Source organism: Notechis scutatus, chromosome 5 (assembly GCF_049901735.1).
Source record: "Notechis scutatus isolate UNSWTSFEM ecotype Mainland chromosome 5, rNotScu1.2, whole genome shotgun sequence".
Taxonomy (NCBI): domain Eukaryota; kingdom Metazoa; phylum Chordata; class Lepidosauria; order Squamata; family Elapidae; genus Notechis; species Notechis scutatus.
In genome coordinates, this window is record NC_142013.1 from 86401795 (window position 1) to 86418372 (window position 16578).

Below are 16578 nucleotides of genomic sequence, written 5' to 3' on the forward strand. Positions count from 1 at the left end.
AACTTGTTGCACATGTCATTGGTTAATAAAGTAGCAGCTAACCCTATAAAAGGGTTGCTGTTGCCCATAGCCTCGCTCTGTTCTGTTCTATTTACTATTATTAAAGAGTTGAAGTCACTGGTCAGATGTCTGGTCTCCATTATTCTCCAAACTTAACACTACCCGACTCTGTAGTTTCTTCCCCAAACCCCAAAAACTTTAACCTTAGACTGTCTACTATTGACCTCACCCCTTTCCTAAGAGGTCTGTAGGGGGCGTGCATAAGCGCACCAACGTGCCTACCGTTCCTGTCCTATTGTTTCTCTTATTCTTCTTTTATTTTTCTTATATGTACCCATTTCATGTATTCACAACTATGTATACACTTATACTTATTATCTTGTAAACAATTGGCAAATCAAATAAATAAATAAATAAATAAATAAAAAATAAATAAAAGATCACGATGGAAAAATAAATCAATAAAAGACCAGTTAAGACTAGTAAGGTGCATATTTATAAACACATTTCTTTATTTACAATCCGAAAGTATAGTTCTGTGGTTGTAGGAAGTAGGAATTTAATTTATGTCCAAAAATTTATAATAGATATTTACTCTAAATCTAAAAGTCCATAAACTATCTACTTAATTGCAACAAGCTGTAACACCACTACATGCAGTAAATTGCAATCATTTCAAATGAATTAATTCCATAGAATGTATTTGATTTAATATGCCTAACAGAAATAGTTGTTTCATATAAACTAGATCAATACTACAGATAGACATTGTAAAAGCTAGTATATTATTATTCACTAGAACATTTCAATGTGATTGCCTATTCTGTAAAGAATGTGTTTTTGGTAAATATGGAAACACTCTGTTTGGTTGAAAAAGCACACGTGCAATTTATTTTTTAATATCATTCAGGAAAAAGGAGAAACAATTTAAAAACTATTTCTAATTTGTTATGGAAGAAGTGGAAGGAGGAGGACAGAAGGCTGACATATAGCTACCAGTACTTTAATTTGGCTTTAGGTGTCCAGTGAGTTGAGTTCAGCGTACTGAGTCAAAGGCTCAGTGAGCAAAGGTTAAGACAACATTTTTTGTAAATTGTTTCTTACAAAATGTTTTCCTTTTTCCATTTATGAAAAATAGTTGAAAAGAGAGTTTCAAGTAGTGCTGGATGGCTTCAAAAAAAAGTGTTGGACAACTTCATGAAAATCCTGGGATCAACGGCCGTTAGCTTTGATGGATTTTGATCCCCTCTGAAGGCATCAGTTGGGAGACATGGTCTTTTGTGGGGCAGGTGGTTGGTCACTGTGAGAACAAACAGGAGTAGACAGGCCAGGGTCTAATCCAGCAAGTGTCTGCTTACATCTTATATAAGATATGATAGAAATAGTAATAGCACTTACTTACAGGGGTGGGATTCCACCAATATAACAACTGGTTCAGTGATCACAAATGACTGGAGCAATTAATAAAAGGGAAGCAAGTTTAAAGGCTTAATCTGTGCTTCCTTCTTGGCAGACCTGCACAGCTCTAATTCTCTGAAAAGTTTGAAAAGTTGGACAGCCTGAAATAGAATATAAAATCAGAGCAATCCCCCCCTTGAATAGGAACTTACAATAAGCCTAAGCAGACATGAAAATAGAACTTTACCTAAAACATTTTATTTTTTTTTAAAAAAAACAAAACCTCTGGATTGCTTCTGCCTATGCTGAGTCCCTACTGAATTGTATTGCCTTCGTTCATGGATTAAAAGTTGTTATACGGGTTGTTATACGTGATGGGTTTGGCCTCTGGCTTCATTGTCTTTCTCTTTCACCAGGGAAAGGGTCCCCAATAAAGGCATTGCAACAAGAATGAAGAGGGTTGTTATTACTTGTTTTGCATACTCGTAATACTGCATTCCTATTGGACAGATACTGCCACCTAGCGATTGGTAGATAACAACAGTTCTGATTGGCCGCCTAAGTGGCGGGAATTTTAAATAAATGCCATGGGTTGCGAGCCGCGAGCAGCCGCTATAAAAAGGGCTTCTACGGCTCGACTTTGGTTGAAGTTACTAACAGTTAATAAAGAGCTGAATTCAACTCCGGTCTCAAGTCTGCTTTGTTCTGGCGATAGAACACTGGCGATGAAGGTGGGATCAAAGGAACAAAGACCGTAAGCACGTGGCAACGGAAGCTGAAAAATCAACGAGATGGCTGGCAACAACTCGCCACCCGCACCGTTCAACCCAGCTGAAGAAGACTGGGAATCATATATTGACAGATTCCTGGTGTTCCTGGAAAGCAACGAACTACAAGGAATCACTGACCAGAGGAAGAGAGCCGTATTCCTGACACATTGCGGTCCGACCATTTTTAAAATGGTGAAGGCATTGGCGAAACCGAACGATGTCAAACAGATGGCATGGCCGGACCTGAATCGGATGCTGAGAGCCCATTACGCGCCTATTGTGTCAAACCTCATTTGAAGACACGAATTTTATAAAAGGGATCAACGAGAAGGCGAGACTTGGGGACTTTGTAGCAGCACTAAGGGACATTGGAGGAGCATGCGAATTCCTCAACATGGATGAAGCTATGAGGGATCGCATAGTCCTCGGATTGAGAGATGCTACCCTGCAGAGCAAACTGCTTAATCGACCAAACATTACTGCAAATGAAGCCATTGCTGAAGCAACCGCAGCTGAGGCAGCAAAAAAATCTGCGGCAAAAATGAAGCAAATGAATACGGCCAACAGTCCAAGCCAGAGTAGAGAAAGCGGAAGGTAGCCAGAAACACACTACTGCAACCACCCACCATGAAGACATCGAATCATCAACCGACTCTGAGGAAGAAGACGAAGAGGTAAACAAACTCCAGTCAGAGCGGAACTGGTGAGAAAGAAGGGGGGAAAAACCTGATTTTCAGTGTGCCAGATGCGGAGGAAATCACCCGCATTCTGAGTGCCGTTTTCTGGACGCCATCTGCAGACACTGCGAAAAACGGGGGCACATTGCAAGGGTCTGCTGAAACAAAAAGAGCTATAGTCCAAAAAGACGTGGCAGCACCACCACCCCCCAGAACTAAGGAGAAGCCAACCGGAAGTCATTGGAGCCGGGAAAATAGAAGTCAGCGACTCAACGAGAAGGAAGAAACACATCAGACGATTATGATTGGAAATGCCAGAGCAACAGATGCTAAGAAGGTTCGAATAAAGGTCAAGATAGAAGGAGTACCATGTGAAATGGAAGTAGACTCTGGCTCATATCTGTCAATGGTATCATGGAACACAATAAAAAAAAACTTGATACCCGACATACGACGAAAAGAACTTGAAGAGCAAAGTCTGATGTTAAAAGACTACCAAGGAAACAAGATTCCGGTAGTTGGATTGGGACATTTCAAGGTAAAATTCAAGAAACACACTGAAATTCTTCCATTGACCATCGTTGACCGAGACCGCTCCAGCCTGCTTGGTTTAGAATGGTTTGCTCCTCTGGGAATTGAAGTGACAGAAATCAACAGCGTCACCGAGACAGACTGGGAAAAAGACCTGATGGAGGAGTTCCAAGACGTATTCGACGGACGTTAGGCAAGTCCCGTTGGACCCCTATCTCATTTAGGCTAAACCCGAAAATAGCCCCCATCAGGCTAAAGGCCAGACGTGTCCCCTGTGGGAATAACTCTGACTCCAGTATTGAGTAATGATTAATCTAAGACCTTATACATACATGTCTGCCTAAAGGTCACCTAGATAAAACAAGGAAATTAAAAGTAAACACCAGAAACAATCAAGCAGCTCAGACAATTGTAAATAATTCTGTGTATTATGTTTAATTATTGTAATCCACAATGTGAATGCTTACTATGTGTAAAATTCTCAATAAAAAGGGAGCACTAGAAATTGCTCTAGACTCCCATCCCAAGTTCACTCGCTTGTGTCTCATCCTTTCCATGGGAGTCCACCACAAGTGGTGACCCCGACGTGATCCACTGCGGGTGGTACGTGTCCGGACCTCCGTGTTTCCTCGCCTGGAATAGGTAAAGTACATACTTAACTATTGCTGGACAATAGGATTTTTTCAGGGAGCATGGGGGGAAAACTCTCTCAGCCACAGGAACGGCATGTTAGTGAGCTGCTGAAGTTAGTTAGGACAAACTTCTTTATCTTTAAACCCTCTGGGGGGGAGCAAATAGTTCTTTCAAAAGGTAATGTGAAAGAGCTGCTGCAAGAGATCTGGCAGCAGTGTCCCTGGTATCCAGAGAAGGGATCTTTAAAGTTAGACACGTGGAGGAGAATTGGAACTATCTTTCATGAAGAGCCACGGGCAACAGCTGAAATTTTGATATATTGGAAGGTTGTTATGACTGCTTTAGAAACTCAGCAACAACCTCTTTTAAAAACTTTAGTAGAACCTCCTCCTTATGAAGGAGTTGTGTTGCACCCCCAATTTCTAAATTGGAATATGCCTTCTCAACCCCAACAGCGCTTACTCCTGTAGAGGAGAAAATCCAATCACAAACGGGGAAAGTTCAAGCAATGATGCATCAGGCTTTCAATGAAGGGAAATTAGAGCCTGACGAGATTCCCCAAATGAATTTGCTTCCAGTTAATAGGCAAATAAATGCTCAAGGTAATCTGCAAACTGAATGAGTTCCGATTCCTTTAGCTGTTCTTAGGGAAATTAAAAAAGCAGTTAAAGATTATGGTATTCAAAGTCCTTTTACAAAGGGGCTTCTGACAAGTTTGGCTACCTCACGCATGATTCCTAGTGACTGGAAAGATTTAATGAGAATGATATTGAGCTCTACTCAGTATGTGGTCTTTGACTCAGAATACCAAAGAGAAGCTATCACTAGGGGAAAGAATTCAGGGGGGCTGTATACGCCAGACCAAATCTATGGGGCAGGCTTGTTTGAATCCACTGTTGATCAAGCTGCTAATTTGCCTGATCATGTATTTCCAGTGGTTATGGCAGCTGTCCTTGGGGCGTTGTCCTGCATCCAGGATGTGGGAACCCCAGCACAGTCTTTTTCTCAAATTAAGCAAACAGCATCTGAGTCTTACAACGATTTTGTGGAAAGGCTACAATTGGCTATTTCCAGACAAATATCTAATGAAGAAGCAGCAAAGGAACTTTTGCTGAAATTGGCAGTTGAAAATGCAAACGCTGACTGCAAGCGTATCTTACAGCCTTTGGTGGCTAGAGGTGAGGTTACTCTGGCTGATCTGTTAAAGGCATGTGCAGTGGTGGGTTCTCAGGCTTACAACATGGAGACTTTGGCTATGGCATTACAAAAAGGGATGAAACCTACAGGAATTGTTTTAATTGTGGGAAACCTGGCCATTTTAAAGCCCAGTGCCGTGCCCTGGGGGGAATGGCATTTAACAAAACCAAAAATAGGGACGTTCGCCCGAAATCGGTCTGTCCAAAATGCAAAAAGGGTTTCATTGGGCAAATCAGTGTCGCTCTGATCAGAACCAAAATCCGGGAAACTAAATTTGGGGCGTGCAGCTAGCCCCGCTCCCAAGACTGTCACAAAAGCATCGCCTGCAATTGCTAGGAGTTCAGGTTTGGGTTTAAAAATGCTGAACTCAATTGATGTGACTTTTCCTAATCAAGTGTACATTGAGGACACTCATTTGCATGGGCCACTGCCAGAAAAAACAGTGGGATTAGTACTTCCCAGGTCTTCTGCATCAGAAAAAGGGTTTTTTGTTATTCCAGGAGTTATTGATCAAGATTATAAAGGGGTTATTAAGGTACAATTATACACTGATACTCCTACATCATTAATGGCCGCTGACTCTATTGCCCAGTTATTATTGCTTCCATACATTCCTATGAATCCTTTAATTGGGATCCCACGAACTGGCGGTTTTGGGTCCACTGAAATGACCAGTTCTCCAGTTGCTGCAGAATTGCTAGCGCTGACAAAAAAATTGACTACAGACCAACCAAAAATGACAATTGAAATTCAAGAAAAATCATTTTCTGGCCTTATAGATTCTGGAGCAGATGTCTCTGTGATACGCCAAAAGGAATGGCCAAATGAATGGGCGCTTGAGGATTCTCCGGCTGTTCGTGGAGTGGGTGGTATGCAGTTTGCTAGAAGTAGTGTACATTGGTTGAAGGCATTGCATAGAGAAACTGGTGAGACCGCAAGGATTCAACCTCTTGTGTTGCCCTTGCATATAAACTTGTGGGGTAGAGATTTGCTATCACAATTTCGCACAAAAATTGTTATTGGATAATGGAAAAATTGCAATTGTTAACCTCTCAGCCAGTCTGGATTGACCAATGGCCACTTCCAAAGGACACTCCTTCACATAAAAACAATAACAGGGGAAGTGGATGGATATGGCTTGCCTTACATACAAAACATTCTTAATATTACCTTGTACACTTTAAATTTTTTAAACATGACAGGATCTCCAGCTGCTACAGCAGCCAGCAGGCATTTTGCTTCCTCCCCTTCTGCAGGTATGCCAAGACCAAAAGTTCGGTATAGGAGACTACCAGATCCAACGTGGAGAGGACCTGTCCCGCTGATAACTTGGGGCAGAGGATACGCTGCTATTGAAGATGAGGGGACAGTTGTTTAGGTTCCTGCTCGCTGTGTGCATCCTTATCATCAGCCAAAGGGGCAAGGGGATGGATTTGGGGGAATGGAAAAGAAACACGTTGATCCAGGACATGGGGAAGCTAGCAAACCTTCATAATAAAACTGATTGTTGGATATGTATGCACATGCCAACTCACAAAACATCAGGGCTTCCAATGGTTGCAGTACCTCTGGCCGAAGGTGACTGGTATAAGGGACAATGCTATGGTTGTTCGGGGACGTGGTCTAACAGTTGGACTACAAGTAACATAAATACATTGCATCTTGGAAGCCGAATCCAAGAGGTGGCGGGTATCTGCTGGACCCACAATGAGACAGTAGAGAATATGACTTACTTGGGGACATATCCGTTTTGCAATAAAACAATTGTTATTAGCAATGGAAGTCGGGTTTATCCGGATGACATGAAAACTAAAAATCTCACTTACTTTGTGCATAACATCACTAAATTTTCTATCACATCTTTGATCAATGAAAATGGGTGCCCATATATTCCTGCTACATGTTGTCCCACCACGGAGGACAACAACCGGTTGCCTAAATGTGCAAATGGGAAATACGCACCACCGTCCACTTATTTGGCTATGTTAACGGAATCCTTTGCACAATTAATCTATGCTGAACCAAATACGGTTGGTCATCTCCTGGGAGCAAATCTATGGTTGCTGTGTGGACGGATGGCTTATGATCGCATGCCAGCACGATGGAAAGGAGTCTGCACCTTTGGGAAAGTAATCCCATCTCATTTCATTCAAAAATCATTGGGGACTGCTCATATCCGCAATGCGCATTCCGCAACGGAAGTAAACTCTGTTTTGACTCATGACTACTGGACACAGATATCGAGGGGAGTTATTCCTCCTTTAAGAGTCATGATGAACTATAGAGATTTACATCGTTTAAACAATTGGACAATTACTATGTTTAAAGAAACCATTAAAACTCTAAAGCTGCTTGAAGAAGAGCAAGGAAAAATCCTTGACTTTGTCCTGCAAACCAGATATGCGGTGGACACTATTTTGGCAGCGCAAGGGGGAGTTTGCCCTGTGATTCATACGCATTGTTGCATGTATATCTCTGATTTTTCTCCAAACATTACAGCTACTATACAGCATATGGAACAAACCCTGAATGAGAATCCATTACGATCGGAAGACGAGGGACTGGACGTGTGGTCTGCACTTTGGTCCTGGTTGCCAGATGGTTCATGGATTCGTCACCTAATTGTTGGAGTGATATTGCTTTTTATACTTTCTCTTTGTGTATGCTGTTGTATCCAATGTCTCCCTGGACTTTTAGGAATGTGTCGGTGAAGCCTACGGAAGGAGAGCTGTTGTTGCAGATGGCGAAAAGCTACCGAGGCATCCGCGATCATCAAAAACTAAAACAGGGGAGATGTGGGAATAACTCTGACTCCAGTATTGAGTAATGATTAATCTAAGACCTTATACATACATGTCTGCCTAAAGGTCACCTAGACAAAACAAGGAAATTAAAAGTAAACACCAGAAACAATCAAGCAGCTCAGACAATTGTAAATAATTCTGTGTATTATTTTTAATTATTGTAATCCACAATGTGAATGCTTACTATGTGTAAAATTCTCAATAAAAAGGGAGCACTAGAAATTGCTCTAGACTCCCATCCCGAGTTCACTCGCTTGTGCCTTATCCTTTCCATGGGAGTCCACCACATCCCCTTTGCATTAAAGCCAAAAATCGATGAGCAGCTGAACAAACTCATCACACAAGGGGTGTTAGAGCCAATCGACCATGCAAGATGGGAAACCCCGATTGTAACTCCCGTGAAACCAGATGGGTCCGTGCGCATCTGTGGTGACTATAAGGCCACCCTGAACCACGCATTGCAGCAGAGCGTATACCCCGTTCCAGTAGTCCAGCACCTTTTGCACTCGTTGGGGGAGGAAATTTTTTTGCAAAGCTCGATCTCGCGCAGGCATATCAACAATTGCCGGTTGATTCCGAGACGGCAGAGGAACAAAGTATCGTAACGCATAAGGGGGCTTTAAAATGCAACAGATTACAATTTGGTGTCAGCGTGGCCCCGGGCGTTTTCCAAAGCCTGATGGAACGCCTCCTCCAAGGACTATAAGGGGTGGTTCCCTATTTTGATGATGTATTGATATCAGCCGGAAATAAAAAACAACTAAAGGACCGGCTAAGGGCAGTCTTGCAAAAGTTTAGAGAAGCAGGACTCAAGGTCAAAAAAGAAAAATGCCAACTCGCCACCAATCAGGTTGAGTTCCTAGGATATCTTATTGATGAAGCAGGAATCCACCCCACCAAAAAAAATATACGAGCAATAAAAGAAGCACCCAGACCCAAAAACAAAATGGATTTGCAGGCATTCTTGGGACTCATTAATTTTTATAATGTCTTTTTGCCGCAGAAGGCAACAATAGCGGAACCACTGCATAGACTACTCAATAAAAAAGCCATCTGGAAATGGGGCCGACAAGAAGAAGCTGCATTCCAAAGAATTAAGGACTTAATTACATCTAAATCTGTATTAATCCAATACAGCGACACGCTACCACTGACTGTCACTTGCGACGTTTCACCATTCAGCGTAGGCACAATACTTAGCCACACACTACCTGATGGCAGAGAGGCACCGATCGCCTTTTATTCCAAAACGCTGTCCAAAGCTGAAAGAAACTACAGTCAACTGGATAGAGAAGCCTTGGCTGCTATCTCGGGGGTAAAATGTTTTCACGAATACCTTTATGGTAGGACATTTTCTTTGATTACCGACCACAAGCCACTGCTATGAATCCTGGCAAGAGACAGGGCCACTCCCAACATCCTGTCTCCAAGGATGACAAGATGGTCAGAATTTCTTGCAGCCTACAGTTACAAGCTCGTTTATCGGCCAGGAAAAGCCATAGCCCACGCCGACAAATTAAGCCGCTCACCCCTACCAGACCACAACGACGACCCAGCTCCCACCACACGCACCCTGCAAATTGAAACAATATCGAACCTGCCCATCACCGCATCGGACATCGCAAAGGAAACCGTTAAAGATGCACTAATGGCCCGACTCCTGAACTGGGTAGGGAGGGGCTGGCCAGAAAACGACAAAAACGAGACTTTTAAACCGTTCAAAAACCACCAAACTGAACTGTCAATTGAAAAAGGAGGCATTTTGTGGGGGGATAGAGTTGTTGTTCCACGAAAATTACAAGAAGACATACTGAACATGTTACATGAGGGACACCCGGGTATGGTAAAAATGAAGACCCTGGCCAGAAGCTACGTCTGGTGGCCAGGAATAGACAAAGACATCGAAACCTGGGTAAGAACATGTCATAAATGTCAGTCGTCCAGACCTACCCCCCCCCTTTAGCACCAGTCCTTGACTGGGAGACACCCAGAGGCCCCTGGTCAGGGATCCACATAGACTTCGCCGAACTCACAAAGGGATATACATTTTTAATCATCGTCGATGCCTACTCGAACTGGTTAGAGGTCAGCATCATGAATTCAACAACGACTGAAGCCGTCACTAAACAACTAAAGAAACTCTTCGCCACTCATGGTCTACCAGATGTAGTAGTATCGGACAATGGCCCACAGTTCACAGCTTTAGCTTTTGAACAATTCCTCACAGAACAAGGTACACAACATGCTCTGACACCACCAGCTTACCCGGCGGCGAACGGAAGGGCGGAACGCATGGTTCGTTACACAAAAGAAGCATTAGAAAAAATTGAAGGAGGTGACATGCAAGACAAAATCAACGCCATGCTCACCATTCAACATATAACGCCGTACACATCAACAAACAAGAGCCCAGCTGAACTTTTAATGGACAGACTACCCCCTACCTACAACTCCGAGAAACCACCAGACTCCTCCAGTAAGTACCGCACGTTTATACCAGGCGACCTGGTATATGCGAAAAATCTTACCGGAGACCCGTTGTGGTTACCGGCCACAATAATGCAAATCACAGGCCCCCGATCATATCGGCTAGAGACAACCGATGGCAGAACGTGGAAAAGACACATCGACCACCTACGGTCGCGACACATCGAACGCAACACCGACACACCCCGGAATATGGAGCAAACACATCCACAAAACCCAATAGACAATAATAATAAAACCAGAAAGGGAGGGGAACCATTAAATAATAAAGTAAAGGAAAACCCTCCATTAACAAACCACCAACCAGAAGCTGAAAACCCAAAAAGAAATAAAAACTATTTACCATTTGACGAATTCAAAAGAAGAGAGCTGGAGGAGAACCAGGGAAGGAGCAGCCAAGCTGACTCTACCTGCCCGAGCATGCCAGAAGGGAGCGACAGCACCCGCTCAACCAACCCAACAAGGCACAGCGGGAGTGGCAAGCCTGACTCACCCTTCCAGGAGGTTCCAGGGAGAAGAACAAGAGAGACGGCGAGCCTATCCGAACTGCCCGAAGGCAACGCAGAGACTGAACTGCGCAGGTCAACTAGGACCCACAAAAGCCCCGCCTACTTACGCGACTACATCACGTAACCTTGGATCAAACCAAGAGGGAGGGGTGTTATGTACTTGTTTTGCATACTCGTAATACTGCATTCCTATTGGACAGATACTGCCACCTAGCGATTGGTAGATAACAACAGTTCTGATTGGCCGCCTAAGCGGTGGGAGTTTTAAATAAATGCCATGGGTTGAGAGCCGCGAGCAGCCGCTATAAAAAGGGCTGCCGCGGGTCGACTTTGGTTGAAGTTACTAACAGTTAATAAAGAGCTGGATGCAACTCTGGTCTCGAGTCTGCTTCGAACAAGGGTATTACTTAAAGACCTTGTCCCCTAGTTTTCTCCTGGCTCTTCTTCCTCATCCTCCTTCCACTTAGTTTTTGGGCAACACTCAAAATGATCTATGTCAACGTATACTTTGCAAGATTCCTCAAGTGAGAATGCAAGCTGCCTTGTTCCTAAGCAATTAGCTGTCTTCTGGTACTTTTTTATTTATTTATTTATTTATTTGATTTGTCAATCGCTTACAAGATAACAGGTATAAGTATAAACATGAGTAAGAATAAAGGAAATAGGTACGAATAAATGGGGACAATAGGACAGGGACGGTAGGCACAATTGTGCACTTACGCACGCCCCTTACAGACCTCTTAGGAATGGGGTGAGGTCAATAGTGGATAGTTTAAGGTTAAAGGAGTAGGGGTTACAGGATGTAACAACAGAGTCAGGTAGGTACTTACAGAAGAGAAGGTAACCATTATGGGAAAAGTGGCAAATAAACACAAGCATGCCATGTTTTTTTCTGAAATGAAATAGTGATGGTCTCCTGTACCATCTTTGAAAGCTAGGCAGAAGTTCGTTTGAAAACAGATAAGCTGGAAATGAATTAAAGTAAATGGGTATGAAAGGAAATCACCAAAAAAAGGAGGGGTGAGAGGAAGGACCAAAAGCAAAGAGAGAAATGGTTGGTGTAGCATTTACATAGTGACCAGCAAATTGAGGATATTTTATATACCTTTGAGGTTGTTCTTGGATGGTGTTGGAATAAAAGGAAATATTATTTTGTATTGTACAATTAATTATGACTTATGCCTGTCTCACTCATAGGCTGGGATTGAGATGAAGGCGACATTGTGGGAACAAAGTGGCCAAGGCATAACTAAGTAGTGTTAAGGGGAAGTGGAGACAGGGCCAAGCCAAGTTATACACAAAATAATCTCAAGAGGAAGCTCACATAAGCTGATCATATTTGCATCCCAAACATATGTATCTCCACCACTGCATTAAATCAGTATTAAGTGTTCAAAGTTCTGAGATCAATGCTCAGTGTTCTAAGATTTTTTTTATCAGTTTTGATGTGTTGATGGGAAGAATTAGATGGATTCTTGGACATATAGAATCCTTGTGAACGGAGAAAGAGGAATAAGTGATGCAGTTGGGAATAGAAAATATAATTCTGGATTTCTGCAGAAGGAACAGAATGTAGAAAAGCAGACATCGATACTGGATAAATATGGAGAAAAGTCAAGGCTTTAAGAGATTCATACATTTGGTTTACGTAGAAGTCCAGGAAAAAGAGACAAGAAGAAGAGCAGAGAAAAGGAGCAGCATAATCACCACATGGGTAAGATGAAATATATTGTACCAGTCCTCATTCAGTGACTGTGTTACATTTCAATGAACAAGTCATTAAACAAAATGGTTGCTAAATGAATGCATGAAAGACAAAGACAAGAGAGAGAACAAATGGGTGGAAGCTTCAGAGAGAGACATTCGGACTCAAAATAAGAATTTCCTGAGAGCTACTAAGCAGTGAAACAGCTTGCCGTCTGAAGCTCTTTGTCACTGGAGATTTTCAAGCAAAAGTTCAACCATTTGTCTAGGATGGTCAGGGATTCCTACAATGGGTGAGAAGATTCTCAGACTACAAGATCTCTTAAACCCTCTAAACAGGGGTAGGATTCAAATTTCTTAACAACCTATTCTGTGGGCTTGGCCTAATTTGTAGGTGTGGCTTGGTGGTCATGTGACAGGATGGGCGTGGCTTGCTGACTGGGCATGGCTTGGCGGTTACGTGACTGGCTGGGTGTGGCTTGTATGTAAATATTGTAAATATTTATGTAAATATTGATTTTTTTATTAAAAAATAACAACTTTTACCCTTTGTTACAAATACGAACACAATTGATCCTTGTGAAGCACATTAGGATAAGAATTTTTTAAAAGTATGGCAATAAAACACCATTCCCACTGTGGCCATAAGCACAGTGTTATCTGCTTGCCTAGCTAACAGCAATGTGGAAAATATTACGATACAGTATTTATATCAAAGGACAAAGTCAGAAGGACATTTATGCACATGTGCAGTTTGAAAATGCATATTGGTTCATCAGATTGTTGGAAGTTAAAACCCACACCTCTCCTAGAAAAATGAAATATTTTAGGACATACTAAAAAGGCAGAATATTTCCCGTAAAAGAAAGTAGAAACTCAGAGAGGCAGAAATTCAGCCTCCCATGTTAATGAACCATTAAGGCTTGGGCCAGTCTATTCTACATAACAAAGATCTTCAGGCAGAGCCTTTTAATTGCCCTTCATTGCACACCCACCAAGTTTCAACCAAACTTAGCACACAGACAACCTACAAAGCTAGCTTTGACCTCTGCAACAACCAATCAGGATACTCTTCCTGTGCCCCAGAAAGTTCAAAGCCAGAGAGGGTATAAATCCCAGGGAGTCTCAGCATCTCGCTCCCCTTTTCTTCACCCAAGAGCTCCAAGCCATGTGATCCTGTCCACAACTAAACCATTTTTCCAAACAGCCTCCATGTTTCAAGTGTCTTTTTCCCCACTTGGAACTGAATCCAGAAAGATATTTCTTCCAACAAGATAAAACATAGTATAAATGCCACAAGTATTTTCTCAAGGTTTCTTTTTCTTTTGAGTGAAATCTCTAATTGTTGACATTCTGTGTTATCATTGCTCTGCCTCCTCTTTTTTGAAGCGGGCTTGCAAAGTTGTACTTTAAACTTTGTTCATTCTATGTCTTTATCAGAGGGCCACGGTTAGGCAGACAAAATTCAGCAAACTACGCCTAGGGAAGCAAAATGGGAATTCGCAAATGGATAATGCTTTTTCTTATTTGTATTTATGGCTCACTCAGTAGACCTGACAGGTAGGAAATTTTGCTCACATAATATTAACTCTTACTTTTCAAAAAAGAAGCAAAAGCAGAAGGAAAGGGTATACTAATCCCTTATTATTCTATACTTTTAAGAATTTTCCAATAATGTTTGTCATTGCACAGGAGGGAAAAATAAATTAGAAGAAGGAAGCTTTATATTAGTTTAGCATCCAGAAATGAGTCATGCCATTTACCCTGTAATAATAAAAAGTGGGCCTGCAATCCTATGCAGGATACTGAGAAATTGTCCTATTGAGTACCATCAGATATACTGCTCACTTAAGGGTAAACTGAGACAGAAGCCTCAGTGGTGAAACTAAATTAGTTGCATTTGGGATTTTACCAGAAAGAAGTGGGCCATAGGAAGGAAACGGAATATTTTTCTCTTCTCTGTCTTATTTTCTCTATTGCTATAGATATTCTTCTAGTTCCAGGGAGGTGTGCTTGGAAAACGAAGCCTGCAGATTTGTTTCATATGAAGCATTGAAACAAAAGTAGCAGGACTTAACTTCTCATACTTAAGAGACATATTTCTGAACAAAAACAAGAGCCTTTCCATCCCCACTCAGTTTTCTGTGTTATTCAGCACATAGGTGGAGCCCAAAGTTGTTGCCGTCCCATCCAATTTACCATTTTAATCCATCACCAAACATATTCATTTTCCCATTATTGAAGGAGAATTTTGCGCAAAACTCCCATATTAATTTTTGCAGATACAAACCACAAGGTAAATAATCCTCCGTGCACCATCTTTCCCCTTTCATGGTATTATCATCTTACCTGTCATCTTCCAAGGAAGGATATTTTTGGTCTATTCCAGCTGTGGGGCACAAAGGCATGAGACTGTTTTGAATCCTTCCCACGCTTGAGAGGCTGGGCTGAGATAAGGTTCTTTGGGGGGAAATCTGATTTTTCCCTTGTCCTTCTCTTAAGTGTTCCTGGAAACAGAAGATGCAAATCAAGTCCTGACAAGATCCAGGCGTGCTGCTTTTATGTTTTTTGAGGAAATTCTCCAAGGGGATTTAGAAAGAGAATGCCTCGAGGAAAAGTGTACATATGAGGAAGCAAGAGAGGCTTTTGAAAACACAGAAGAAACTGTATGTATTTTCAAAATCAACATTTCCCATACAGACAAGTTAATTCCTTTATCAGCCAAGCCCCCTTGGTGGCATTTCAATCAAAGTATGTCCACAGCTGTAATACCTGCAGATAATTCATTCTGGAATCTATTATCTAAACCATTTCTATACAAGTGCAGAACCCTTAACCAGGGTGTTATGGTTGTAGTCCACATAACTCAGCCTGACACCTGTTGATAATTTTAGGTTAATGCAGGCATGCCTTCTCCAGTCCAAGATTTTAATTTTTATATTTAAAAGTTAAATATTTCCCCATGTTTTATAAATAATTCACGGTGGTGAACATATACCACTCCTTCCATCTCCTATTTTCCCCATAACAGTTGGGTGAGAGAGCATGACTGACCCAAACTATCCCAGCCAGATTTCTTGCCTAAGGCAGGACGAGAATTCAGAGTTTCCCAGTTTCTAGCCTGGGTCTTTAACCACTAGACACCACTAGACCAAACTGGACCAAATATTTAGTAGGAGGGAAGCAAACAAACCTGAAGGAACCCATCAATCCCTGTCCATAATATGAAGCACCATTTGCCAGTGCTGGTCCTACGAAAGTAGCATATTTTATGTTGATGTTGTTTTCAGTCAGTTCAGGGAACGATGGACGGTACTTCAAGTTGGTTATGGGAAGAGCCCAAAACCAAGAGACAGTGCAGTTAATGTTCTGCAGGGCAGAGAAAATGTACAAGGGCAATAATATGTTTGTGATTTGCTGCAGCCTATTTCTGCAAAAAAAAAAAAGGGCGGGGGAGGAAATAGCATAATCACATCTATGTCTATTTGGGAATAAGACTCAGAGAGTTGAAAAATGTTAACCAAATGTTTGTGATTGGTAAACTTTACACTGCAGTATAGAGCAGCTGTCTTATGTCCCTTACAATCAGTCATTTTTATATGTCTGCAATTGCACAAGAAAACAACTACATTTCTTTTTTCCAGGATGAATTTTGGAGTGTCTACTTTGGTGAGTACCTAAGAAGAAATTTAGAAATACTTCGTAAAATGAAGAATTCTCAATGTTTATGTTATATTTTAAACCACCAGCTGTGCTGGTATAATTTACTATTCTTAAGGACACCCAAGAAAAGATGCTGCCATTAATGCAAACTTTGCTTCTTTATTCTTAGCCTTCTTTCGGAGGGAGGGAGGAAGGAAGGAAGGGA

General features: G+C 41.9%; 1 long non-coding RNA gene across 1 annotated transcript; it reads right to left on the reverse strand.

Moving 5' to 3' along the window:
• Nucleotides 1-489: 489 nt before the first annotated feature.
• Nucleotides 490-16037, reverse strand: LOC148130565 (uncharacterized). Its single transcript, XR_015749892.1, has 4 exons — nucleotides 15904-16037; nucleotides 15060-15217; nucleotides 1399-1559; nucleotides 490-1300 (listed from the first exon to the last, which is right to left on the reverse strand). It is a non-coding gene; the product is annotated as an uncharacterized LOC148130565 (long non-coding RNA).
• Nucleotides 16038-16578: the final 541 nt, after the last annotated feature.